This window comes from Ambystoma mexicanum, chromosome 7p (genome assembly GCF_040938575.1).
Source record: "Ambystoma mexicanum isolate Mex_15411 chromosome 7p, UKY_AmexF1_1, whole genome shotgun sequence".
NCBI lineage: Eukaryota > Metazoa > Chordata > Amphibia > Caudata > Ambystomatidae > Ambystoma > Ambystoma mexicanum.
Window position 1 is genome coordinate 973,343,732 of NC_090939.1, and position 27,197 is coordinate 973,370,928.

The following is a 27,197-nucleotide window of genomic DNA, read 5'->3' on the forward strand; positions in this document are numbered from 1 at the left end:
GCACAGTGTTGTGCACCGCAGGTCTTATGGACGATGGTGTGGCGCAGCAGATTTTCCTTGCCTGTGCAGAGAAGACCATCTCCCAGAATGCTCTGCCGAATTCAACCAGTTGTCATGCAATTCCAGATCCCAGAACTATTTGCAAGACAGCTAATGCTGATCGTGGTCCCTCCAGACTGGCAAAGTCGACCACTCTGCCAACCACCAAGGTATGCCCTCACAACCACATCCACTTACTCTGTGCACCTTTCCTCTCCTAACCTCCCTCTTGATCAACTACGTTGGTTTCCCTGTACACGCCGGAAAACCTTTCTCCTCACTTATGGACTCCACCCTGGGACACTTACCTACGATGACTTTCCGTCCTCCCTAGAACACTGAACCCGGGTCTGCTCTAGTGACACCATACCCTGCCAGACTTTGACTCCTGTGCCCCCAGCCTCGCTGGTTGTGGCTTTGCTGGAATGCACACACTACCTGTTCCCCTTACTTGCTACTGTGATCTCGTTTGCCCAGCTTGCGTAAAGTCAGGACCCCTGAAAGACATCGGACTGCCAGACTTAGGATCCCTCAGATCTTTCAGGACCTGCAACTGGTTGGACAAAGGAAGGGAATAACAAAGGTCACACTGCCTGGCAGTCAGGTTTCGAAAGGAAGGAGCAGACCCCATAGTTGTACTCAGTATGAACCACAGGTTCCCTTTTGTCCTGAGAGATATAAAGGATAACCTATAACCCACCAGATCCAAATAAAGGTGACACCAATATTCAGGGTCTGAAAAATACCATCAGGTACACAGACCCTCTGCCAGATTCTCTGAATACCCGTCATTGCAATAAGGAGGTTTCTAACACTGCCTCTAGTGTATGAGAGGGGAGGGAGAGATGTACATAGATGAACACCATCCAGTGCTGGAGGGCAGATGGCAGGGGTAAATACAGAAATAAAATCAAGGGATTGGTGAAGTCACCCTTCTGGAGCTAGTAGAAAATATATCCTGTATATCTTGAGGAGTGCCTGGATTTATAGATTATTATGATCCAATGTGTTCTATAACAATCTTTTAGTCCCCCTCCCTCTCTCCCAGTTAGTTCATCTAACCTTTCAGACACCAAATCTCTGGCTATGGCATGGGCCTGAATGTTCATGGTCCTGAAAATGATGTGCCTATGAATCTCCTACACCTGCACCTGGGAATGCAGGTGCAGGTGAATTAACCTCAGTTTAACAACATCTAGTGTCATAAAGATCAAGCATTGTGTACAGATGTATCAGCCATCCATTGGAGATAATTTGGACCAAAACCATGGACAAGTTGTAGCAATCTGTCCAGATATCTCTCTGTATGCAAAAGGTGGCGAGTTGTCATGGGCCTAATGGCACTTTTGATACAGGATAGGGCATTTCTCAGGGTAGTCTTAAAGTTGCAGAGAAAACCATCACTAGAGCTTTCCAGAATGAGAGAACTTTGGCACCAGAGTTTCATGGTTCAAATGTTGATTGTGTCTAAGATGTTGGTATGTTGAGCACCTCCTGTAAAAATGTTTGTTTCTTGCACATCAAATAGATGGATTTTATTGGGGAGGCTTAATCCTTATTCCTTCCGAGGTCATATCTTTGAGAGTTATTACATTCTGCGATAAAGCCTACTATTAGAACACTTAAGGGTCTATTTTGGAGTTTTACAGTAATTTAATGGAAATATCCACAAAACTGTTTACTGTTACAGCCTCGCGATCCAGTGGTTTTACAACAGGATTTCGAGTGGTGGAATAGTGATATCAGTGCACATTTTTGTTGTCCATATGACTCCATGGGGATTTATGAGGATTAACCACAAGCAGTAATTCTGTCATGTTAAATCTCTCAATTTCAAGTCTTAAAGTGAACGATTTACCTTCATCGTCATACTGGAAGTTAAATCCTCCACTACAAGGCCAACCTCGTAGTTTGGCTGTGTGGTAAAAATGGCAGTCATTTTGTTACCACCATGAAAAGTGGCAGCAACAGAATTATCACCACTTTTTTAACCACACAGCCAAACTTGTAATGAGGTCATTAGAAATTGAAGAACAGGTCAGCACACACAGATGGAGACAATAAAGACACCAAAAGGGCTTGCAGTTGTGTACTATTTTTTTAAGAATTGTAATAAACCTTATATATCGTGATGCAAATTGCATCACATATCTTACTACCTATAATGCAACGAGAATACGTCAAAATGCATGCCTCCACCATTTTATAAAATTAACATAAAATTATTATTAGTATTATTATCATCTCTAAATATATGTGTATACTATATTTAAACCGTGATACCTAAAACTTTGCAGTCACGTATGGATTACAAGACTAACAGTTCATGTAAAAGGCTAACAAGTCATCAACTTTCCAAATGTAACATCACCTAGAATTTGCAAAAACCGATAGCACAGCGAGTAGGAGTGCTCGCTTTCACATCGGTGTAGAGCCTGCTGACGCAGGTTCAAATTCTGACAGGGCCAAACTCCGCCTTTCATCCTTCCGGGGTCGATAGATGAGCACCATGCACCATGGGTAATAATAAGCAGCACTCAGATACCTGAGGGTTCGTTGCGCTATATAAATGCTAAATTATTTATTTTTATCACTGTTGTGACAGGTCTCTGAAAATGCCACTCCTTGGCTACTCCAGATTTGTTTGATTTCTCAGCTTTATAGAAGCAAACAGCAAATAAAATTAAATGGCGTGTCCCTTTAGTTTGCAATGAATCTACTTTACATGAGATAAAATAACAAACTACAGTCCTACAGCTATCGAAGCCATCAACACAGTATTTGGAGCTTTAAGTAATTAAATAGCTCTTTCTATCAGAATGAGAGAAAAAGCAACGAATAAAAACAACCACAAACAGCGAGCAATAAACGACAATGCAAGGCATGCAGAGAGGACAATTGGAAGGCCATCTTCCACCCACTCTACATTATATGCCAATAGTTTTGGCTACATGACTGTTGCTGAAGTTACAACTATGAAGACTTAAAAGATTTAATTTACTCCCCAGTTCTGAAATTTGACGCATAACGGACAGTTTATCAAACAAAAAAAGCAAACATGTTGCAGCCTCGGGGTTACATTGCAGGTATAACAACTGCCATACATTGAAGGATATTTTGAAAACTGCATTGCATTGTGTTTATTCATATGTAATTAAAGGTGGCTTCAATTAAGAACACTCTAGTCCTACAAAGTTGATGGTGAAGAAATTGTCCAACCTCACGCTGTACTTCAGACAGTTTTTCACTGAGATTGGGTACTTCTAAATGCATCGCATAAACATGAATTCAAGCTAGCACATGGACACAATGTTAATGGTACATGATGTTATTCTTACCAAGCTAGATTTATATAGAATCACATTTTCATTTTGGAAATTGACACCATGTTTTTAAATAGATGGCTAAATCAGAAAGTATAAAAATAGACGGAATAGAGATTGTAAAAAATAACTTTTCTGTATTATTTATATTATTATGAGGGTTTTTGTTAAGCACGGATCTATCTTTGGGAATCAACAGAACGCTTTATAATTATGTCGAAGAACAGTGGGTGAGGGTAGCAAAGAAAAAGGGAGCGGGGAGTTAACAGGAGAGGGCGAGGGGGGGCAAAGCCCAAAAGCAACCAGGGGAGGAGACAGTGGGGAGCAGAACACTGAATCTCAGGTCCTGGAGGGTGTGTGGACTTGGGTGCTAGGCTATACAGTAATACATTTATTTTGAAATTACTCTAATGTACTTACCAGGAAATCTGCTGTGGTAGCTGGCATCACAGTTGTAACCATTAAACTGTGCAGGCACACAAGGGACAGTCACTGTTAACATGAACAGTATCCATAAAGATTCCAACGCAAAACCTAATAAAATGATTCCAAGTAATCATGTGGATCAGTTAATTCTTTCGAAATGTTGATGTTGTGACAAATTTCCAAATATTTAAACACAACACACTTAGGACAATAAACAAGTATTTTCAGTCAGACAATATTTTTAAGCACATCAAGACTTATTGACTATATACAATCTCTCATAGAACGTTCTAGCAAAAGAAAAAACATTAAAGGTCAATATATGAAAAGTATAAAATGCAAGGCTGCCTCTTAGGAAGCCGTTGATGTAAAGCTTTCTCTCAGAATAATAAACAGTGTTTAATCTATAACCACAACGGAACGAAGCGCTGCATTTCGTAAACTTTAACTTGTGAGTGAGCAGAGTGTGTTTGCTGCTCACCACTTCGTTTGAACCTGGGAATTGCTGCCGTGCCGTGCTGAGCCGTGAAGCCACAGACGGGAGTCTGCTTTCACTGGCCTTCGAATCACCAGGCGGAGCTACAAAAACCTCACCCCTCGGCGGAGCCGAGGCGGAGTGAGCAGAGTGTGTTTGCTGTGTTCGCTGGGGAGCGCTAAGCAACACATTGCGAGAAGTCCACATCCCGCTCTGATTGCAGAGTAACAGATGGTTCAGTGAAGACCACCGAGTGACGGAGGGCGAAGGAGATCGCCTCATAAACTACTGCATGGCAACGCCTACTCCGCCCATCTAATGACACGCAAGTCATTACGGTAAGCGGTGAGAGTAAAAATAACACACGTAAGCTGCCTGACATTTGTGTAACAACTGCATTAGCCCACTAGATTCGAAACAATGGCAGCTAAACAACAATTTAGAACTTTGGCAGACAATGCGGGGCTAGAAGAAGAGGATGGGCACTGCCTTAGAAGCTCATGCCGTAAAAATGATGGAGGTAAAAGCGCCTCCACTGCCGCGAACGGCAGGAACATTTCTATTACTAGCCACAAGTGTAGTGCTGCAACCAGCAGCAAAACAGTACGTACCATCAGCCAGTTGAATGTCAATGAGAAATTGGCAGACTTGAACGTTGTCCCACACACTAACTTAAGCCCCTCGTTGTGTCCTCTCCATCTACCTGGAGGATCTGAAGTGCGGGCGAGGACACTTCCATGCAGCACTCATGTGCCACCCCATAGCAGAGACACCGGTGTGGAGCCCCAGCCCCCGCGACACGTCGCCTCAGCAATTGTCTCGCTCACGCCGGCCGGAGGGAGGGCGGAGCGTGACGAAGCAGTAGGCGACGAGCCGGATGGCGGGCGGCGACAAAGGGTCCGGGAGCAGAGCTCGGGTGGCTCCCCTTCCGAAGACGGGGGTTCAGTTGTGAGTGCGGCCCTGGCACAGAATTATGCGAGCTTGAGTGCGCCTGTAGTCGGAGAGAAGTTAGCTCCTGGAACGGAGGGGACGGAGCAATCCTCAGTGCAAAGTACAACGGCACAGAACCACGCCGCAGCGGAAAGTCTAGAAGAGCTAAACAATTGCATTGTACCCGCTCTATCAGTGACAGATTCAATACCTTTAGAGGGCTCTACAATGCCTAACTCCAAAAAGAGACCGAGACAAAACAGTGGGCAGGCAACAAGAGCGAGAAAATCCAACAAGTAAAAACATGGCCTCTGCCAAAACAAACAGCGGCCAAAAATTATCAGCCTCACAACCAACAAAAAATGTCAGGTGGACAGCTGCATCAAGTCATGCAGCACAAACCAAACCAACCACAATGCGGATCTTAACTGACTTCTTCAAAACACATCTAACAACAAAAAACAAAGTTTTCAGAGAAATCTCTGACGATGAAGTGCTCGTCGCTGTCAAGGAAAATTTATCATGCTCCAAATACCGTAAAATAGACGACGAAAGATCTGCCAAGCAGAGCTCGGTGGCTGTTCTGCAAAAATCCCCTCTGGTGGCGCCGTGTCCGACTCCGGCAAAAGTATTCGCAGTTTCTTCCTCTGCTGAAAAACCTAATATCGTAACCATCGAGGAAATTAGCCCTTGTCCGCTGCAAAGTGAGAGCGCACTAAACTCAGTGGAAAACAACAAAACCACCACCGTCCTCAACAAGGAAAGTTTTAAAGAGGGGCGGCTAGACTCAACGAAAGATGCAATCATCCCAGGTCCAAGCCGGCTGACTGACAGCACCGAAGAACTGAGCTCCTCACAGCAAGATAAACCTTCGCTACCATATGACAAACAACACAAGGAAAAATCCTGTGCTCAGGAAGTTGTAAATAGTGACCTGACGTCCCCAAAAAAGCGGCGTAAAGTGGAACGAAGTTTTCTGAAACCATCTAACTTCATTAAACCCTTGACCGATGCTCCCCGAGAGGACACAGATAAAGAACAGGCGAAAACGCTAGATAAAAGGAGAAATTCCATCCAGCAATCTGGCCTTAATCCCACTTATACGCCAAACAGTGCAATCAACTTATGTCAAACGCCAACACGAAGATCCAGTGACCTTCATCAGGCCGCAGGAGAAGGCCATGCGTCATACTCTGGGCCGACTATTTCGGAAACTCCATAAAAAAAACAGACCTGTTGAGTGTTATGTCTGCCATCACGATTGCCTTAAATCCATTCTGCAAACTTTATGAAACGCTTAACGAGACCACAAAAGATCAACAAACTATGATAGCCACGATCCTGACAAAAGTCACATACCTTGAAGCATTTATTGCAGTAAAAAATGAGCATAATGCACATGATAACAAATTGGATAATTTGGCGAACAGCCTAATTGAAAGAATCATCACAAAATTATCCGCAAAACAAGGACATGACTGTAAATTAGCCACCAGCGCAGCTACTAGAAACTCAGGTTCACAAACAACCGCCATCATTGACTTAACCACGAACCTTACTACAAAATCCACTATGGACCAAAATGCGAAGAACTCAGGAATTGAAGTAGAATCTACAGGCATCACAGTTGCCAAACAAGACACCTCTACGGTGGTACTCGTCGTGGATAAAACACCCACAACTACTAAGGCTAGCAGCAAGGCCACTGAAGCAGCGTACTTTATCTTTGACAAAGCCAATGCAAAGAACAAAGGACCTCTGCCATGTACGAATAACGTGCCTCCTGAGAACCTTGATCAGAGAATAAAACTGAGTAACAAACAAACGCAAGCTCGACAAACCAGTACCATATTTAACAGCACAACTTCCAACACTAATACCATTAAAATTACTCACTTTGATACTAAACAGCCTACACTGGTTTCACCTAAATCAACAGCAGACTTTCTACAAGATGCAAACCTAATGAACATCAGTGTGTATTCGGACAATGACGTAGTGCATGACTCTGCGAATGTATTTAGCTCAACTCATAAGAAGACAGCATCATTCTCAGATAGTGACATCACATCAGCAGATAAAGAAAACAATAACAAGAGGCAGTCTGAACGAGATTTCGAGACGCTTGAAGAGAAACGAAATCGTCTATCATACAAATGGCTGCAACAAACAAATAAGAAGGTGCCTATGCAGAGTCAAGGAAAACAGCTGGAAATGGAAGAGCAATGGCGAAGTGCCAAAAATACTCAACATCTTATAAGTAAGGGCAGGAAAGAACATGGACGAAGAGACAAGCAACAAAACGCACCAGAAATAAAAACTCACGGGTCTCAAGCAGACTGCTCAAGTCCAATGAAAAAAAACACGCATGAAGCTGGCACACGAGGAAGTAGACACAACACTCAAACAAGGGCTAAAGAAGAAGCGGATTAAAGTGGGGAAAAAGTCCACTACAGATCAAAAACAGACATCTATAAAAGACAAAGCGCAAAGCGCACAGAGGCAAAGTGGACAGTACAAATGGCACAAAGAAACAGCAACAAGGAGGAACTCACGCTAAATAGAAGAACAGTGCTGGCGATATTACAGCAGATCCATAAACTGAAGCACATAAAATCAGACGACCTTCTTATCGTGGAACCATGGCATGACAGGCGTAAAGCTGTAACGCTGATATATATCGCTTCCTCAACCATATATAGGCAAATTCATGATAGCGAGAATTAAATTTACAGGCTCGGTTTCAACATTGAAACAGTAAGTAGCCATGGATGCAGTACCAGCAAAGCTCAAAGAACAAGTAGGACTCATGACTCCCACATTTCGCGTACAAATACGCATGACAGAAACGAGTGAAACAATCTTGCTCAAAGCCACGATAGGAAGTATGCTGCAAAAGATCAACGAAAAGTCCCAGAACCTGACAACAACTCAGAGGACCAACGATTGAATAACACCAAAATGTTGAAGATCGAAAAACACAAGAAGCCAACTCGCAAAAGCGAACAATGCTCAGACAGGGAATCAAATTCAACGTTCAAAGTCGGTGAAACAAAAAGAGGGATTTCACAAACAGTGCAAAATAACCACACGGAAAGGTGCATTAGCCCTCCCACGGAAAATAAACAAGGGATCTGGGCTTGGTTACCAAAGGCTCTTGCAACACATCGGAAAAAATAGCAATCCGACAACAGTGATCTCCTCCCTACAGCAACATTTCAAAAAGAACACCTGCACAACGAAGTGAAATTATGCTCATGGAACACAAGAGGGCATTCGCACCTAACAATTCCAGGTGAAATCAATCTAGGCAATTATGACATCATATGTCTACAAGAGACTTGGTTAACAAGCCCCCTGACCATAGAGGGATACCAAATAATTTTGGCACCAGCAGAAATGGGCCTTCTAGGATGGCCAACGCCTGGTCTTTTAATCGCCTGCCGCACAGGTTGCGGCCTCTCCATTGACACTACCTTGATTGCAAATCCATCCCTCTTCGCAGTAACTGTCACATGGAAACAGATGACCAATGCCAAACAAACAGATCACACTATAGTTATCATCAACGCATACCGGAACCCTGCTGGAATTGGGGAAAACAGATTCATCACAATGTGTGAACAGGTAATTGACGACGCACTGACTAATCTGTTAGCGTCCTCCCTACTGATATGCGGAGATTTAAATGTAGTTTGTAACGCTCAAAAAAGCTCTGGACAAAAAAAACAGTCTTCAGCAGCAGAACAGCGAGGCAAAGCCTGGCTAGACCTGATGCATTCGCGTGAATTGTACAACCTCGACAGCGCGTTCCATCAACCTAATAGAATACCCACTTGGGAACGTGCGGATTCGAGTGGAACAATCGATTACATCTTTGTCTCCAAACCACTGCTAAGCATTACCACCTTCTTCAATGTACGCTGTACCTTAGCCAGTGACCACAATCCTTTGGAGGCCAGCTGGTCAATTCAACCTGTTAAGACCATTGGAGTACCCTTGGACACTGAGAACAACGCCAGAGGCACTCGACTCAAACTAAGTACAGCTGCAATCAAAGAGCTAACACAAAGATACAAAGGCAAAGCACAGCCAACAGAAACTACATTAGTCGATTACCAGCCTTTGTTAAAGGCATATACACATATAAGAACAGGTACGAAGACCACTAGTGCCACTAAAAAACACTCATATAACAGCGATTTAGTGGCCAGAAGACGAGAGTTTAGAAGAGCCATGACGATTGCAAACAAAATCCAACCAATTGCTGACGGCCTTGTGACACAAAGAAACCTAAAGTCTGAGTACAAAGCCTGGGTGCGTTCACATCGACACAACCTCTACCAGCTAGATGCAGAAAACATCACCAAAGCACTAATAACGAACAATGCAAGAGATTTCTGGTCCTTACTAAAAACAGCTGAACACTCAGTGGAAAACACAATAACTAGCAACATCTCACAATCCACCTGGGAAGCACACTTTGCAGAAGTGTTTAAATCTGTTATAACAACATATGTAGGGGAGGACCAGCTTCACCCAGTAAAGTGGATCAACTTAGCAGACAAAGAAGAAATTTTAGAAATCATCAAAAAGATTAAAAATTCACAAGCGCCCGGCCCGGACGAGATCACCAACTTCGAGCTTAAAGCTCATCCCATCGAATGGGCTAATTTCATCAGCGAAATCTTTCAACGCTGTGTAGTGTCAAGTTCGGTGCCTCAATCATGGACCACAGCAACCATAATTCCCATCTATAAAAAAGGAGACATAAAGGACCCTGTGAACTTTCGTCCTATAGCTTTGCTCGACTGCATTGGCAAGGTCTTCGGATCACTTCTGTTAAAGAAATTTCAATCTTGGGCGGCATCAGCCAAATGCAATGATCAGCTACAATCAGGCTTTAAAAAAAATGCTGGAACAGCGGGTAACATCTTAGCGTTCAGCATTTTAAAAAGCAGAGCATTTCAACTCAACCAACGGCTATTTGTCGTATTTATTGACTTTACGCAAGCGTTTGACCGCATTGAAAGATCCCACCTCTGGAAGAAATTGAGAGGGTGGAATTGTCCTGAAGACATACTAGCACCTATCCAAGCTTTGCATCATAACACCTCAATGAGAGTTCGTCTAAGCCGTGATGGTGAGCTCTCCAACAAAATTCCAACTACCCGAGGAGTCAAGCAGGGATGCCCTTTAGCATCAGCCTTGTTCCTAGCCTACATAGGCGACTTACAAGTGCACACAACTACTATGCACGCTTTTCCTCCAAAAATCGGAAATACGATAACAGAACGACTTCTTTACGCGGATGATCTCACCCTATTCGACCAAACACCAATAGGCCTCCAACGTCAATTCAATGGTCTACAAGAGTACGCAAGAAAAAACTTCCTGGAAATTAACAAGAGCAAAACAAAGGTACTGATACTACAGAGCAAGAAAAAGAAAACTCAAAAACTTAAATGGTCCCTTGGAGGCTCAAAAATTGAGACTGTGCAGTCTTTTAAATACCTGAGAGTGTATCTTGACAGTACAAAAGGCGAACTATACATGCAAGCCACGTTGTTCACTAAGATCAAGAAACTAGCTGCACAAGCCAAAACAATCGATCGCAAGTTTGGAAAATTCTCCTTACAACCAACCATTAATTTTTACAAAATGAAGGTGGTGCCTGCGATGACATACGGCGCCGAGGCCATGCCAACCATCCCTAAAAACATCTGGCCCAAATTGGAAGCGTCCTTTTGAAAAGCAGTGCTGAATCTGCCGAGTTCAACTTCAGGTGTGGCGATAAGACGTGAGTTGAGCCTACAGTCTATGCAATGCACGGTCAACTGCAACACTTTATTGCTCTACAGAAAATGTAGAATGGTAGACGGTAATGAGCTTTACAATATGATAAAACGTGAGATGGACACAGGCAACTCTGAATTGCTCACAACATGGCAAAAAGAAAACATCCAGCTCCTGGACACCATTGCTGCCAATGAAGATGATCTCATCTTCAATCCTTGAAGAATTGTGCGCAAACTGAAGGAAGCAGACTGGGCGAAGACGACCGAAACAGCCGCCACTTTAAGACTCACCTCCCATCTGCCAGGTAACACAAGGAAATTAAATGAGTTACAAAGCTTCTTAAAGAGATTTCCGAACAAACAGGCACGAAATCTAATCCTAAGAGCGCGGTTAAATCTCTTGCCAACTAATGAAATCTTGCATATACGAGCTCTATGTGCAACAGCAAATTGTCGTTTTTGACAAAGCACCATGCCTCCAACGCAAGAAACCATTCGTCATCTCCTGACGAGCTGCCCGGCGACATGCACTTTAAGAAAAAGTTATTTCGCGCTCGAATTACATGGTGACCTACTGATGGAAGAGCAAACCTGGTGGTGTAGGCTTATTGGGGGTGACAGAACGAGCTGGCAAATAATCACAGCAAAAATATTAGAGTTCATTGTGAATGATCTATTCAAAGTCAATAACGATTCAACAAGCTAACTATGGCCAAAGCAAAACGACAAGCCCAGATGATACGACCGAATATTCAGATGTCAAGAAAAGGACATTAAATGCAATGTGATAGATATATTGTAAAAATCTTATTTTGATTAAACAATAATAAAAAAATAAAAAAAAGTATAACAAATAAATGAAGTTCTGTGTGGCAAAAGTAGAAGCAAGTTAACAATATTGACATGGGCTTCACTTCAAAGTAAATCATTTATCATAAATCCTTCCACTTAAAGCAACATTCACCCGCCAAAATTAAAAAGAGTGTTTGTGAAGTATAAGTGCATAGTAATGAACAATTATGGGAGAAGATATGAGTGTATATGAAAGGTGGTAGAAAGAGGTGCTGTTGATATAAACTGTTTTATTATACAGTATCCATGTTGTTTTAATGGAATTTGGTAAAAATACTGTGCGGAAATAAAATTTGTGTTAAAAAAATGTTATGAACAATTGATACTAGAGTATTTAATCCAACCTCACGGCCTCAGATCCAATTTTTGAATATAACCAATTATGGGAGGAGACACAGAGCTGTGCAAAGGCCAGGACAATGTCATTGACTGTCTAGATGGAGATAAAGCTGCACTAGTTCACTGAATTCCTGAGTTCACCAATTCCCCAAACAGGCATTGGGTTGGCTAGGGGGGATCAAACTAGGTACACAAAATTTTCATAAGGAGCATAATATTTGCAGTTCCAAATGGCAAGAAATGTAACTCTGAATGGGTACGCTTTACTCACTTACATCATTACATAAAGTGTAGGCATTGTGAACATTCTGGAAGTAATTAAACAAGCAAATGCAGTAATCATCCTTCAGAATGGTTGCTTTGGTTAAAAAAAAACCTGCACAAGATGCATTTTTAAAAATTGAGCCAAAAGATGCACGTTACATAACATTTTTCAAATATATTATGGAAAGCTGTAGATTTCACAGACCTTTGTTAAGGGGAGAGGAAAAGTATGTCGGGACCTGCCACAGTGCTCAGTAGTATTTTCCTCCACAAAAAATCAATTGAGCCAGATAGAAAAATGTGTACCTCGTAGCCTGATCACTTGGTATTTAGTCTTTTGCTTGCAATCTATTGATTCTGGGCAAAAATGACAGCATACTGTAAGCTGCATTCTTCTGGGCCACAGGTCGAGCCCAGTCGGTGCTGCACACAAGTGCTGACAGGCGCATCCCAAGCCGCCAGGACGAAGAAAGTTGTTGAGATCAGGCAGGTATTTCTTTTTTTTTTTTAAATGTAAACACTTTATTTATATAATTTTCAATCAGAACAATAACATAGACTAACATAAGGATACATACATTCGAGGTACATAAAATGTCCTAATAATATTCTTGATAAAGTAACCAAACTTGGAAAGAAACCTATCACAAGATATTTCATCATATCATGAAACTTCTATAAACAAAATTCCCCATGTAGGATGAGTAATAAAACAGAAAAAAGACACATACATACAACACAAAACAACAAGACATACTATGGACACACACACACACAACTCTCCACAACCATACTATAGCTCAATACAAGGTACAATTATTTCCTCTGCACAAAACACTGAAATATCTGCCATATAGCTCATTAAATGATCCCCACAATTCCAAGTAAACCCCTCCCGATCTTGTTTTTTCATTATGTGCTTCTCGTAATTGGATAAAGCATGCAAGTCCTACAACCACCCATGCTAAGCGTCACATTACATCTTCCTTTCATCAGAAGTAAAATTACTATGGAAGGTGACCTCGGGAACGTCACACCTAGAACCATATCCAACCTATCTAGCAGTTCCTTCCAAAAATCAGTAACACTAGGGCAGTCCCACAGCATAATCAATAAGGTACCTCTCCTCTGACCACAACCCCAACATGTCTCGCTATCATGCATCCTTAGCCCATGCATCTGCACTGGAGTCCTTTAAAGGCAGCCCAAGATTCTTTGATGAGTATAACACAAACTTAAATCCATTTTTGATCTTGTGCCCACCCTTAACAATCACTCCCATTCCTTGATAGACATATCCCTTCTTATTCCATGTCTCCCTCAATGCTTCCCAAGAAACAACATTCAAGTCCTCCATAAGCATCATCTTTAGGAATGTTGAAACCATACATGCCGGAGCATGAAACAAATCACAAACCATTGGTTTATTTCTCATTGGAACTCCCAACATCCCCTGCCTCTACGATAATAGAACCTCTAGATCATTGTACCTCCTAAATTCTCTTTTGCCTAGGTCAAACTTGCGACTAAGGGAAACAAATGATAGCATTCTACCAGCGTGCCAAACATCACTGATCTTTCAAATCCCTCTTCTAATCCAACTACTTCAATACAATGTTTTAGTCTCAATCTGTAAACCAGGATTATGCCAGATTGAAGCCTCATAGTTTATCCATACATTTTGACCATTACCAATGACCCACAATGTTAGTGCAGTCCTAGTAGCCTCGATAGACGGTACCTTTGTGGGTACATTTAGCATCTTTCCTATAGAATATAAACCATTCAGACCATACAGTAAAAATCTCTCTCTCTCAATTGATACCCATATTGGCTCAGATGACCCCTTTCTGTAAAATAAAAAGCTGACTTTTAAAATAAAATTCCTCTATGATCCTTTTAAAGGATAGGATAACCAAAGCCACCTTCTCGTATACTGCCTACCATAATATATTGCTGTATCCTTTGTCTTTTCCTTACACCCCATAGAAATTCCTTGAAAACTCTGTCAATAGATCTAAGCACTTTCTTTGGAAATTTAAGTGGGAGAGATCGAATAACAGAGAACTTTAGGCAAGAGTATCATCTTAATAGCGTTCACTTTTGCTCAAATATTCAAAGTCAGTCTATCCCATGCACGCACATCCAGCTGGAGCACCTCTATCTATTTGCTAACTTTGAACTCCACAAGCTTCTTAAAATCTCGAACAAGATGAACCCCCAAATATTTCACACTCAAGTTCGCCCACTGAACATTCCAAGAGGCCAAACCTTTGTGTGAGAAAGATGCCTTAAGTGGAAAAACTAAAGATGTCTCCCAATTGATTTTATGGCCAGACAAATGGCCCACCTCTTCAAACATGCCTTTCAGCAATACTCCGCCCTCATTTGGATTAGCCAAAATCAATGTCATGTCATCCGCATAGGAAAATACTTTAATTGCTTTATCTCATATCCGCAGGCCCTCAACACCCAGTTCCTGCCTAATATCAGCTTGTTAGGCTCCAGAGCTGGAGTGAAAAGAAAGGGTGACAACGGACACCCCTACCTGTTACCCTTGAATAAGGGGAATGATGCTGAGAGATCATCCAAATTCTTACGGTTATAGCCGAGTGTAAAGCGACAACTGCTCTAAAAAAGGGCCCAAACCCCATACTAGTGTAAAGTCCAAGATTGCCCAGTTGACGTGATCAAAAGCTTTTTCCGCATTCATAAAAATGAACACTGTGTTTTCCACCTGAGTGTCTGGAAAACCCAGAACATCTATAATATTTCTGATGTTATCATAACTGTATTACTGCCTCATGGATCCAACCTGTGATTGGTCAATCAAGTCTCCGATATATTTATCTAACCTATTGGTCAGGATCCTAGTAAACAATTTAACATCCACAGTAAGTAATGAGATTGTCTGGAAATTACTGCATTTGGTATGATCTCTTCCCATCTTAAGAATTAGGGTTACAATCCTGCATGGATGGGCAAAGAACCTCATCCGCTAAAAAGCAATTATACAGCGCACACAGCATCAGTGCTAACTGAGAGCTAAAAGATCCATACAATTCTACAGGTAAGCCGTCCATGCCCAGAGATTTACCCACGTAAAGCTGTGCTATTGGTGTTAAAACCTCTGCAATGCATCCAACGCAGAGTTAACCTCTTGAGACAAGCTTGGAATCACACTCTTTCCAGAGATATTGTCTATTTCAGACCTTGAAGGATTTAAATCCTCTGAACAAAAAGATGCATAAAAGGACTGAAAACTTTCACAGATGTCTGATTTTTTCACTACAACTTTCCCCTGCTCATTTTCCACTTTCTGGATAAGCTATATTTCCCCTAGGAGTTGTCCACCTTGATCTCTATTTTCCCAATTGCTTCATAAAAAACATTCCTTTCTTCGCCTGTACATCCATTTCACATTTCAAAGCCTCCTTAGCCCTGTTAATCTTCAATGTATCCCTCGTCAATTCATACTGCCGTTGTAAAATCCCATGTTTGTCCTCCATCCGTTTCAATTCCTCTAAAGCGTGATGTCCAGTTGATTAGTTCTCTGCGAATAGCAGCTTTCAAAATATTCCAAACCACCAAAACATCCGCTAACCAATTATTCCCATCAAAGAGGAACTTAATGAAACACTCTAGATTCTTCAAAATGTCTCCATCATTTAATATGAATATTTGTAGGCGCCACCTAGAGAAATTCGACATTGTGTTATCCAAATCCAACATCAAGTGAACTATAGAATGATCCGACAGTGCATTTTCTCTAATATTTACACTATAATTTTTTTTCAATCAGTCTATCCAAAAACCAAAATATAATCTATCCTCGAATAAGAGTCATGCACTGGAGAATAAAATTAATATTTCCCATCACCGGGATGCAAAACACTCTGGGCCTGATTCATGCAAGTGTTTTATAATGGCGCAAGCCCATAGGAAAATGCTCTGTGAATCAGGCCCTCCATATGTCTAGTAAATCAAACCCTTCAATAAAGTTTTGAAATTCACTACTTGCACTCAAACCTGAATATCGACACGATGCAGAACGGTCCACCTTGTGGTTTAGTACACAATTGAAATCACCACTCAGAACAGTACACTCTCATTGCATTTCACATAACATAGACGACTAACCTGTAAAAAAGGCTACACCTGCAGAACATGAACCATAAACAGACCCTAATGTGATAAGTTTACCTTCATACCATACATCAGCCATAATAATTCTGCCTTCATCATCCATCTTTACTCTTCCTATAGCTACTCCCAATCCTTTCCGGAACAAAATGCCCACCCCTCTGGATTGTGAAGTAAAGCAATTCAAAGGCACCTTTGTGTATCGTGTATTGTTCAAATGACTTTCATGAGTCTCAAACAGATGCGTCTCATGCAATAAAATAATATCAGCTCTAGCTCTCCATACCCTTGACAAGACCTTCCTCCTTGTTTGCGGGCAATTCAGCCATTTAACATTGCATGTGCAAACCGTTAGCAAACCCATTTAAAAAAATATATCCTTTTTAAATGTCTTCTCATAAAAATAAAATATAATTTTAATAACATTTCATCAAGGAATACAATTTTGTCAAATAATTGAGAACCGATACAATATTAATATTCTCCCTAGGCGTGATTACACATAAGCTGCACTGTCTTGCCAAATTTAGAGGTGGCCTCGGTTCTGCTGTTGAATGACTTATTCTCCCAGACTCGGTTCTGTGACACCTATCAGGACCCTTCAACCTCTGGAGTCTACCGGCACAATATATATGAAATTCATCTACAAAACCCATTGCAATAAAGACATCGAGCACAGATTCTGAAAACAATTAAGTTTAGTTAGTAGCATGTAGCATGGTGGAGAGAAGAAAAAACAAACACTGATACACCTCACACAACATTTAAACCACTCTAAGGACAAACAACAAACACAAAACCATACACACGAATAATAATTCTTACCAAAAACTGTCTGAAACATAGCAGACTGATAACAGATATAAATAAATACAATCCGCTCGCTGTTCTGAACCATACCCCCAGAACCCCGTGCCCTGCTTAATCAGTGCGGCAATCCAGTATTCATCTCCCCTCCCTCTCAGACCTGCAAATATGAAATTGCCATCCCACTACCCAATAAGACAACCTCAATCCAATTCCCTCCAATTCATCAAAACAATAACTTTTTCTTCAATACACAGGCAATTTATAATGGCTTTCTTCACTTTTGCCATAATACCACAAGAAACGAAAGAAAACAGACAAAATAAGTTAACAACAACCTCTTGCCCCTAGAGTCACACACGTAGCAGAATTGGCATCCGGAGCACAAACAGCACTGACTAGCGTCGTGATCACATGACGCCTCATCACGCCATCAGGTGCTTTAATCTATCATCCAATGCTCTGTGCTCAGAACCCAAGAGCGAAAATAAACAAATATGGCAACTGCCATAACAGTAACAGTGCCATTTGCACTTGCTTGTGTATAGGTGCTTTATAAATAAACAATACAATTTGAGCAAAAACAAACAAAAATCAAAATGTTTTCAACCTAGTTATTTAGAAATTAAAATACATTACATAGCTCTCAACCTTTTTTGTCAGCAAGGCGGGTGAAAACACCCGATTTTCTTTTTGGCGGGTGAGAGGCCCATATAAGTGAATGGGCGTATGAGGGACTTGGCGGGTGATTCATCTGCTTTCAAGGCGGGTGACACCCGCCAAAAGCGGGTGAGTTGAGAGCTATGACATTACTACATAACTAAACAAAACATTCATTGAATAAAGATGACCGGGAGCCCAAACTCAGTTAACGGAGCCAATTATTTCCCAGAAAAGCATCTCTTTTTCGTAGTTTGAGTGCTCTTTTGAGATAAAGATGCAGTCTCCTCCACAGCGTCCCGGTCTGACAAAAAGGCTTCTGTAATCAATAAAAGAGTGCTGTTGACCCTCCAAGATAACATGAAAAATAGCTGGGTAGACCATGCAGTATTTCAGCTTCTTGCTTTTTCTTTCACCACATCAAATGCTTTTGTTTTTCTCCAAAACATCTCTGCTGAGATCACCAGGAATCATGGTTTTATGTTCCCCTTACCCCGAAGAGAAATCACCAATTTCACAAACTATTTTCAAAATCATCTTCGTAATGGGGAAATCGCAAAAACTTCACAATTAAGTGCCTAGGTCTCTGGCCAAATGCAGGTTTTAGGCCCAATGACGTATGAGCCCTCTGTATCTGTAAAAGTGTTTTGGGATACAAATTGAGTAAAGTGTTCAGGGTTTTCCCCAAGAAGTCCATTGGATTACCCCTCTCTACATTCTCTGGAAATCCCGCTATTGTGATGCTGTTTCTTCTTGAGAAGTTTTCTGCTCAGATAGTTTGAGAGTCAGTTTCTCATTCTGGATCTGGAGTTCTCTTGGTTGGTCTGCCATCCTCAGGGTTTTTTCATCCACCGAAGTTAGGTGTAGGTCAACTGAATCCACCTTTGAGGATAGCTCCACATACCTGTCTTCAGCATTAAACAGTTTGGCCTTGATTTCTGCCAGGTCCAATGTCCCTTTGGTTAGGAGATGCAATAATTTGTCATCTCTTTTTTCAGTCTTCCTCGCCTTCCTGTCTTTTTGCTCGTTGGGATGTTTTAGCTGTAAATGGAACAGACATTGTAACAGAGGAAGTCTGAAGCCTCAAGGCAGAGGAGCACAGCTTATAAACTGCCATTCCTGCTACTGACAGTTCTAGAATCCCAGGCAGGTATTTCTGCATGTGTCTGTGTTGTTTGTGTATGTTTGGGAGGATGTGGCAGCAGTGTTTGTGGTGAGGGAGTGTGTATGTATATTTGAATGTCCTTTTCTGGGTGTATTTGGGGCTGGGGAGAAATGTTGTGACAGGGGTGTGTGTATATATGATGTGTTTTGGGGCCAAGGTGGTAATGTTTGTGGAGGAAAGGAAGAGGGTGGGGGAGAAAAATGGCAGGCTCAGGGGGTGAAACACAAATAAGAAGAAATTACCTCCAGCATCGGAGATAAGTGGGGGGGAGTGGAGGGGTGGTGAGTGACCAATTCCAATGAAGGGACTCAGGGGTAAACCCCACCCCGAAATCGATAGGCCTCTCCCACTCAATGAAGGCCGCTCCAAATCGGCCTAAAAAGTGTCCTTTTTTGGATGCTGCTTTCAACCTGCATGATTTATACATAGAACTGATTATCTACCTGTAATCTGCATTAAATGTAGTCAACGGCCTCATTACATGTTTGCCAGTCCAGGAACTACAGTACCGGTAAGCTTGCTGGTACCGTAGTTCCCGAACCAGCAAACTATGAGTTCTGCTTGCAGGTGCCATTGCGGCCGCCAGTACTGGCCTGGCGGCCGTACCAGTACCCACGAGGAGAGTTTGTCGGATTCACCGGCATCATTCATAATGGTGCCGGTGCATCCGACCTCCCCATTCCCATTGAGCCCTTTGGGGCTAAAATGGGAATGGGGAGCATTCTGTTCCGGCGTCTGCAAAAGGGCAATTACCGGGTCCGGAAAAGCCGTAATGACCCGGGAATTGCCCATTCGCGGCCGCCACACATTTTTGGATATTTTACGGCAGCCTGCCTGTTTTACCGGCAAGGCTACCGCCAAACTTCTAATGAGGCCCAAAGTCTTTAGAATCTCTCCTTGCTCTAAGAGGTTAGTGCTCACCTGAGAGATGGGTGCTTCAAGAGTTTCCTGAAACATCAAATGCTTGTCCCAACTTTATTTACATCAAAGCTCTTACTCTTAGCTGTCTATACAAGCATTCCTTTTTAATGACCAATTGGTACTATAAAGTTTTACATCACTTTATTCAGAAGAAAGGATCTCAATTACGTTAGCGGATAAGTTGAACTCAGTATAATGAAGACTACCTGTAAATAATCAGGACGTAACCTCCACGTTGATCTTTCTTGTCACAATGTTTACTGTATAAGAGGATACTACACACAGCTAAAATCCTTTCAGATATAAAAACCAAAACAAATGCATGCCTTGCTATTTTGTGATTCATGTACCTTATCACAGGATACATCAGTAACCGAGAGAAACTCGCCTAATTTGTATTTGTATATGTTTAATATTTATATTGTGCGCCAAACCCTGAGGTAACTGGGTGCTTACCTCCAAAAGCTCCCACCATGTCTCCAATAGTTATTGAACCAACAAAGAGTAACCTGCAGAGGCACTCAAAACACCGCCTGAAAATCCTTTAAAGTCACCAGTCATTTGACATTTCTGATGTCATCTTTAATTTCCTGGGTGTTAGTCTTAGCAGTGCATGGCGATGGCGCTAGTTATGGTTGCATAGCTTACTGTAAGTGGCTAATTTCTTTTATTTTTTTTTATTTTACTTTGCAACAATAACGTACCTTTACCTAAAGGTTTTTCACTGAATTTCATGTTTTTACCAGTATCCCCTACTGTACTGTAACTTCCTAATTTCTACATTTTTAACTGCCATGGGTCCCCCCCCCCAGTGCAAAGGCCTTTTTTGGTGATTTCGGTATTTCACCATTCAATGCCTTCTAACGTTTCATCCTTCATTAACCCCTTAAGTGCCAAGGACGAGCTATCTCGTCCTTGGCAACAGGGAGGTAATCCCAAGGACGAGTTACCTCGTCCTTGGCACTTAAGAGGTTTTTAATCTTTATACTTAAAAATAATTCTCCCCTGCCATATAATAGATATGATGTCCGTGGACAGTATCTCTAGTTTGCGAATGTACCTGGGGACAGGTAGCATCTACATTATCGAAAATCTATCAGGTGACAACAATAAAGCAACACTACCAACAATTAATACAACCGAAATGTAGATAATATAAATTATTACACTATATTAAGGGTTATACCAAATACTTCACATAAATGCACACATTATGTCAACAATTAACTTCAACACCGCACATGCATTGCAGTATATTTAGCTAAAAGAACAGAACATTTTCTCACAACTTAATAAACAATACCTTCTTTTTTATTCTAAACTTATTACTATAGCTAAAACGATCCATTAAATATTGTTATAGAAATGCCAAGCGCACTTGAGTGGCTGGACCAGTACTTTCCCAAAGAGGATAGAACTGACGAAGAATATACTAATGGTATATACATTGATATATGTTACAACCCAGTAAAATAATCCATGTTATACCTAAATTAATAAATATGTCTTTCTCATATATCTTAAACTCAACAATGTAGAACAATAAGAAACACAGAAGAATAATCATGAGGAACATAAAGTAGAAAAGAACAGTGAAAAGTTACATAACCTTGAAAATCAAATGACCAAATTATCTCTGGACAGATGACTGAACTTACAAATCAAATTACAGAACTATCCACATATGTCAAAAATCAAGTCATATGAAATATTGATTTTCACTGTCCCCCTGTACCTATGTCCGTTTCCTGAACAATCACCCCAATCCTTCCCATAAAGTATTTATGATATATATTTGGAGGAAATTTCTATCTCTAATTCACAAAATAATGATAATTTACCACCCGCAAATTCTCCTATTGTTGTTACACACTCCGATTCCCCATCCCTATCTAAAAGTACTTACATGTAAATATCTCATGTATATATGTGTAAAAGTAACGTAATTTTTTTTAAACGCCTAATAGATGTCTTCAGACTATTAAGATGTTTAGGTCCGCTTAAGACCATTATGGTGACGTCACCTGGGAGTGTGACATTTGCGAATGTAAGCCCATGTCCACGGCCCCTCTGTGCACTTTCTAATTAGTTCACAAATGTCAACACATAGTCGCGGCCCCTCTTGGCACCCCAGGTGATGTAAAGGCATGCACCGACATTCGTGATCAATGGACATGTCTGTCACCGCATGACTCACTTTAAATTAGTTCACAAACGTAGTTGCTTGTCGCAAATGTCGCAGTTCATATGTGTGATGTCATCTGGGTGAGTTATAGTTTGCGGACATTTTGCCATCATCAAAGACACTCGTGAACTTCATCGTGTGACTGCACATGTGCAGTGTAATGACATGTCTGCGAACACTGTCCGTGCTCCGCGGACATACCAAAATCTAATTTTCGGCCAATCTTGGAAGTTTGAAGTTGAAACTACCCTTCCAAAACTGCAGATATCATTGTTATTTGATATCAGAAATGTTCACAATTTATCAAGGTTTTTTTTAGACTGGGACATCCATGGACAAGAGGAAAGACCATGGACGGTTCCTCCAAGGGGACTTACCCATTTCCTTTACTCATTCCCTACTTGGCAGTATTTGTGAGAACACCTCTTTATGTTGGGAGCTGAAGAATTCATTTGGAGCTGAAATGGCATCTATTATGGCCACAACACCACCACCACCTGGAGGACCTGGACAGGGGAACAGGGGTACTGCAGCAGAAGAGTTGGAGGATGAAGAGGAAGATGTAGTAGAGGGGGTACCCACTATGTAAGGTGGTCAGAAGGAGTCATGGGTGTGGAGGTTTTTAAATACTGTCTGTGGGGAGCCAAAGTCTCATGCTGCCCAAATATGCTGCACCGAGTCTGAAGCCACACTCAGTTGTGACCAAAAGGGGCAGCACTCCTTTGGCACTACCGCCATGTGCTGCCACACCTGCAAATTCCTTCTGACTGTCCTGAGGAAGGCAGTTCCTTACTCACGTAGTAGAGTTACCTCCTGCACATCTTCCTCAACTGCTCCTGCCACCACTCAGTCCACTACAGTGGGGCAGAGGATTCCTCCTGCTGTCTTGCAGGTCATACAAGAGGCTGTTGATTCATTTATTTTGAGATCAACAATCCTCTGTGTGTACTGCAACACACTCATCTGTGGGGGGAACAATTTCACAGTGCCTTTGAGGCTGCCATCAAAGCACACAAAAAGAAATGCCCCCTACATTAGATTTAACAGCAGGCCCTATATATTTCTCTATCCACCTGTTCCTCCCTTACAGTGGTTGGTGCACCTTCCCTACCCCAACCCTCCCTCCTTGCCTCTGCCAAAAAACGAAAAATATTTTAAAAACAAAAATAAAAATAAGTTGACATGGAGAACCGCCTTTAAAGGTAAAAAAATAGGACTAAAAATGTACTCTTGCAGACTCCATCTACTTGTCTGCTTAAATTAGTTATACTCTATACAATTCTTCAATATTTTCATTAGCATTATATGCTAAGCGAATGCAAATACTGGAGCTTTTGTTTAGTAGAGATGATGAAAAGGTGACAGAACTATTTTTCTGGCCCAAATACTTTTCTCTACCATGCAAAATATCAAAATAAAGGGTAACGTGTATGGGAGGTGATTCAGCCCTACTCAAGGCTTTTACACTTCACATTCACATTACGCCACCCAACACCATGACTTCCTGTACTTTTCTCTCTCATTTAGGTCAGCAGGCAAACAATATGTCTAAAGCATTCTGAATATTAGAACGAAGAATCTAATTTCCAACATCGGTTAGATGTATTCCATCTTATTGAAACATATTCACTCCTTCATGTCATATGTTCTCATTGTGAAAAGATGCCATTCCTCGTACAAATGCACATACAGATTTATTGACATTGCACCTCGCTTTTTCAATTTGTGGACAAAACAAGTTTGATTTCTTGCACATTTGCCTTTGAGTAATTTGTGAAATAATTATCTTTGCTATAACATCTCCACTTCTTCTAATCCGAGATTAGCAGAGATGCCAAGCGTCTCTGCATATATCTTTACGCTTTGAAACACTATTCAGTTGTATAATCACCTAACAAATGTTCAATAAATAAATAAATAAAATCCACGACTCTCCTAACATACAAATAGTCTTCTTGTTCATGACCATGCTTTAAGCAATTCAAGCACGAAATGTAACACTTCCTACCATGTCCTCATATGCAGCTGAAATACTCCTCCACAAAGAGAATGTCTGATTGGCTTTTCCTCCACTTTTCAGAAACTTCAGAGAAGTATGCAGCCTCTTCTGTCCTCTTTCCATACAGGGCATGATGAAAGGGCCCAGATTGCACACGTGATACGTTTGTGAACAGTTGCAGATGTCCACGAATGTCTAAACACAGCCCTACCCTTCTTACCTTTATGTCTTTAACACTCCCTAATTGGCTTCTTTCGAACAGTCACACATTCATCCATCAATCACATCCAACAATTCTACGTGCAACCATGTCACTCAGTTCAACAGTTCAGATTTGCCTTTTAACTCTGAGAGTGCATTTCTGCTGTGATTCTGAGCCTTCTCCATTACAAAGTGCAGTGCAAAGTTTTACAGCTTTCTCTTTTCAGATTCAACATCTGCAATCCACAATAAACATCTGAAAAGACATACTATAGGCCGTTTCCCATTTCATTACATTTTTGTACCTCTTTTATTATTAATCATATATATAGGGGCAATTCATTTCACTTCCTCTTTTGATAATTAGATCTATCCCGTCACTTTAGCATATTTATTGCACTCATTTTATTCAATGCAGGCTTTCACTTGAAAGACTATTTCACTATGCGAGAGCGGGCGCTGTGGTTTCAGGGCAGCAGCTGCATACATTTGTTTTAGGGCACTTCACACCATTAGTGGAAAGATAGCAGCGCCGTATAGACATTTGTTTCTATTACGGCGCAGCAATATATTAAATAGGCGCACTTGCGCTTCAACTCATGGTCACTTCTTTTAACATTCTGTAAAGCAAGAGGTGGTGAAGGGCTGTCTAGACTAAATATTGAGCGGGCATACACCTAGCATTTTAATAGGTAATTAAGTGACTCACAATGGTGGGCTATTTTGTATTCACACACTTAACAATGGCGAATTTGTTGCCATTAGAACCATAGAGTTCTAACCAATTAACTACTAACGTTTTTTTCACGTCACGCACGCTGCACAGCTGGGCAGACCCAATCACTTTCCTTGCAAGGGTATAAAAACACGAGGAAACTAGCGTTTGGATCTATAACAAGCCTGAGGAAGCTCGCGAGTCGAGCGGAACGCGTGGCGTTTTCCACCCGCTGTGGGTGAGTGCTGCATGACACCTGGTCTGCCAAGGCATTGCGATGTATTCTTTTTATGTTATGTTTACTCATTTTTGAATAATAAATGAAATTATAGAACACATTTGTAGTCTTTTGTGCTTGGGCATTTTTTGGTAGGTGTTTGTGGTGGAGTCCTTCTTCTCTTCAGCACCTTTTACCTTTTGTTTGACATACATATATATATATATATATATATATATATATATATATATATATATATATATATATATATATATATATTCAAGGAAAAAACTTTAGTTGCAAGGACATTAAGGTGAGAACTTAACGCAAAAAAACCCCAAGATATTCAGCTAAAACCTCCTTAACTTTGCACCCCCTGTTGCACAGCCTATGGCCACAATGATGACATCACTAATTACATTAGAAAAGTAACTGACATTAAGCATGGCCTTCAGCCATGGTCAGTGTGCATGGCCAAATATATTTGAACACATGAATGGGTAGTAATCATGGCTTTCAGTTATGGACAGTGGTCACAACCTTCACCGATGTACACTGAATATTTTAAAACACTGACAGGATACCAACCATAGATCTCTGCCTTTACAAGTGGCCACAGCTTTCAACCATATCCACTGTATATTGTGTATACTGATCAGGCACTAGCCATGGAGCTAAGCAGAATACTGAACAGTCGACACAATATTTGGCTGTGACCACTATATTTTCTAATATTTAAATTGGCCACTAGCCATGCCCTTTGACCTTGAGCAGTTTGTACATCTTTTGGCCATGTCCACTGTATATGTTTAAATAATAAATGCAATAAACCATGGGTTTTGGCCTTGCCCACTGTGTATCATACAACACTAATCAGCCACTAGCTATGGTCTTAGGCCATGCCAACTGTATATCACAAACACTAACCATCCCCTAGCCATTTATTTATTTGTTTATTTGTAACGCGCCATAGGCCGCAGGCATCAGGGCGCACAGATAGACAAAGAGGTCAAACGAACACACAGGGTCAACAATTATTTATTCGAAAAGAATCGTTTTTAAGTTTTTTCAAAAGATATTGTATTTTTCTTCCGATCGCATGGATGTAGGTAGATTGTTCCATGCACCCACAGCTCTGAAGGGAAAGGATCTTCCTTTTCCTCTGACTCGTTTGGCATGGGGAATGGTAAGGAGATATTGATTGAATAGTCCAGCCAATGAAGTTTCCTCCGGTAGTTAGATACATGTTCTTTCTTAGGGACATTATATATTATCCTGACAGCATCAGGATATTCCCCCCCCCTCTCATGCACTATCCCCCTCTTTTCCCTTCCCCATGCACTTGCGCGCTCCAAATGTCACTGGGCCTAGTAAGATTGTTGTTTTTTTTGTTTTCTCCCCTGTTCCCCTTCCCTTTGCCTGGTCGCGCTCTGAAACACCTGTGTGCGAGTGCAATACAAATAAAATATCATATCATATCATATATCATTCTGAATTATCTGTAACTTCTGGATGTTTTTTTTGCTGGCTCCACTGAGCAGGGCATTGCAATAATCCAGCCGAGGCATTATTATGGCTTCAACTAGAGTTTCACCGTTTTTTTGCAGTACAAGTGTATTTATTTGTCTCAGGATTCTAAGGTGGTAGTGTGTGTTTTAGAAACGTTGTTAACATGGGTATCTGAGTTTAGGGATGCCTCAAGTACTATACCGAGCGCTTTCACTTTGTCAACCAACTT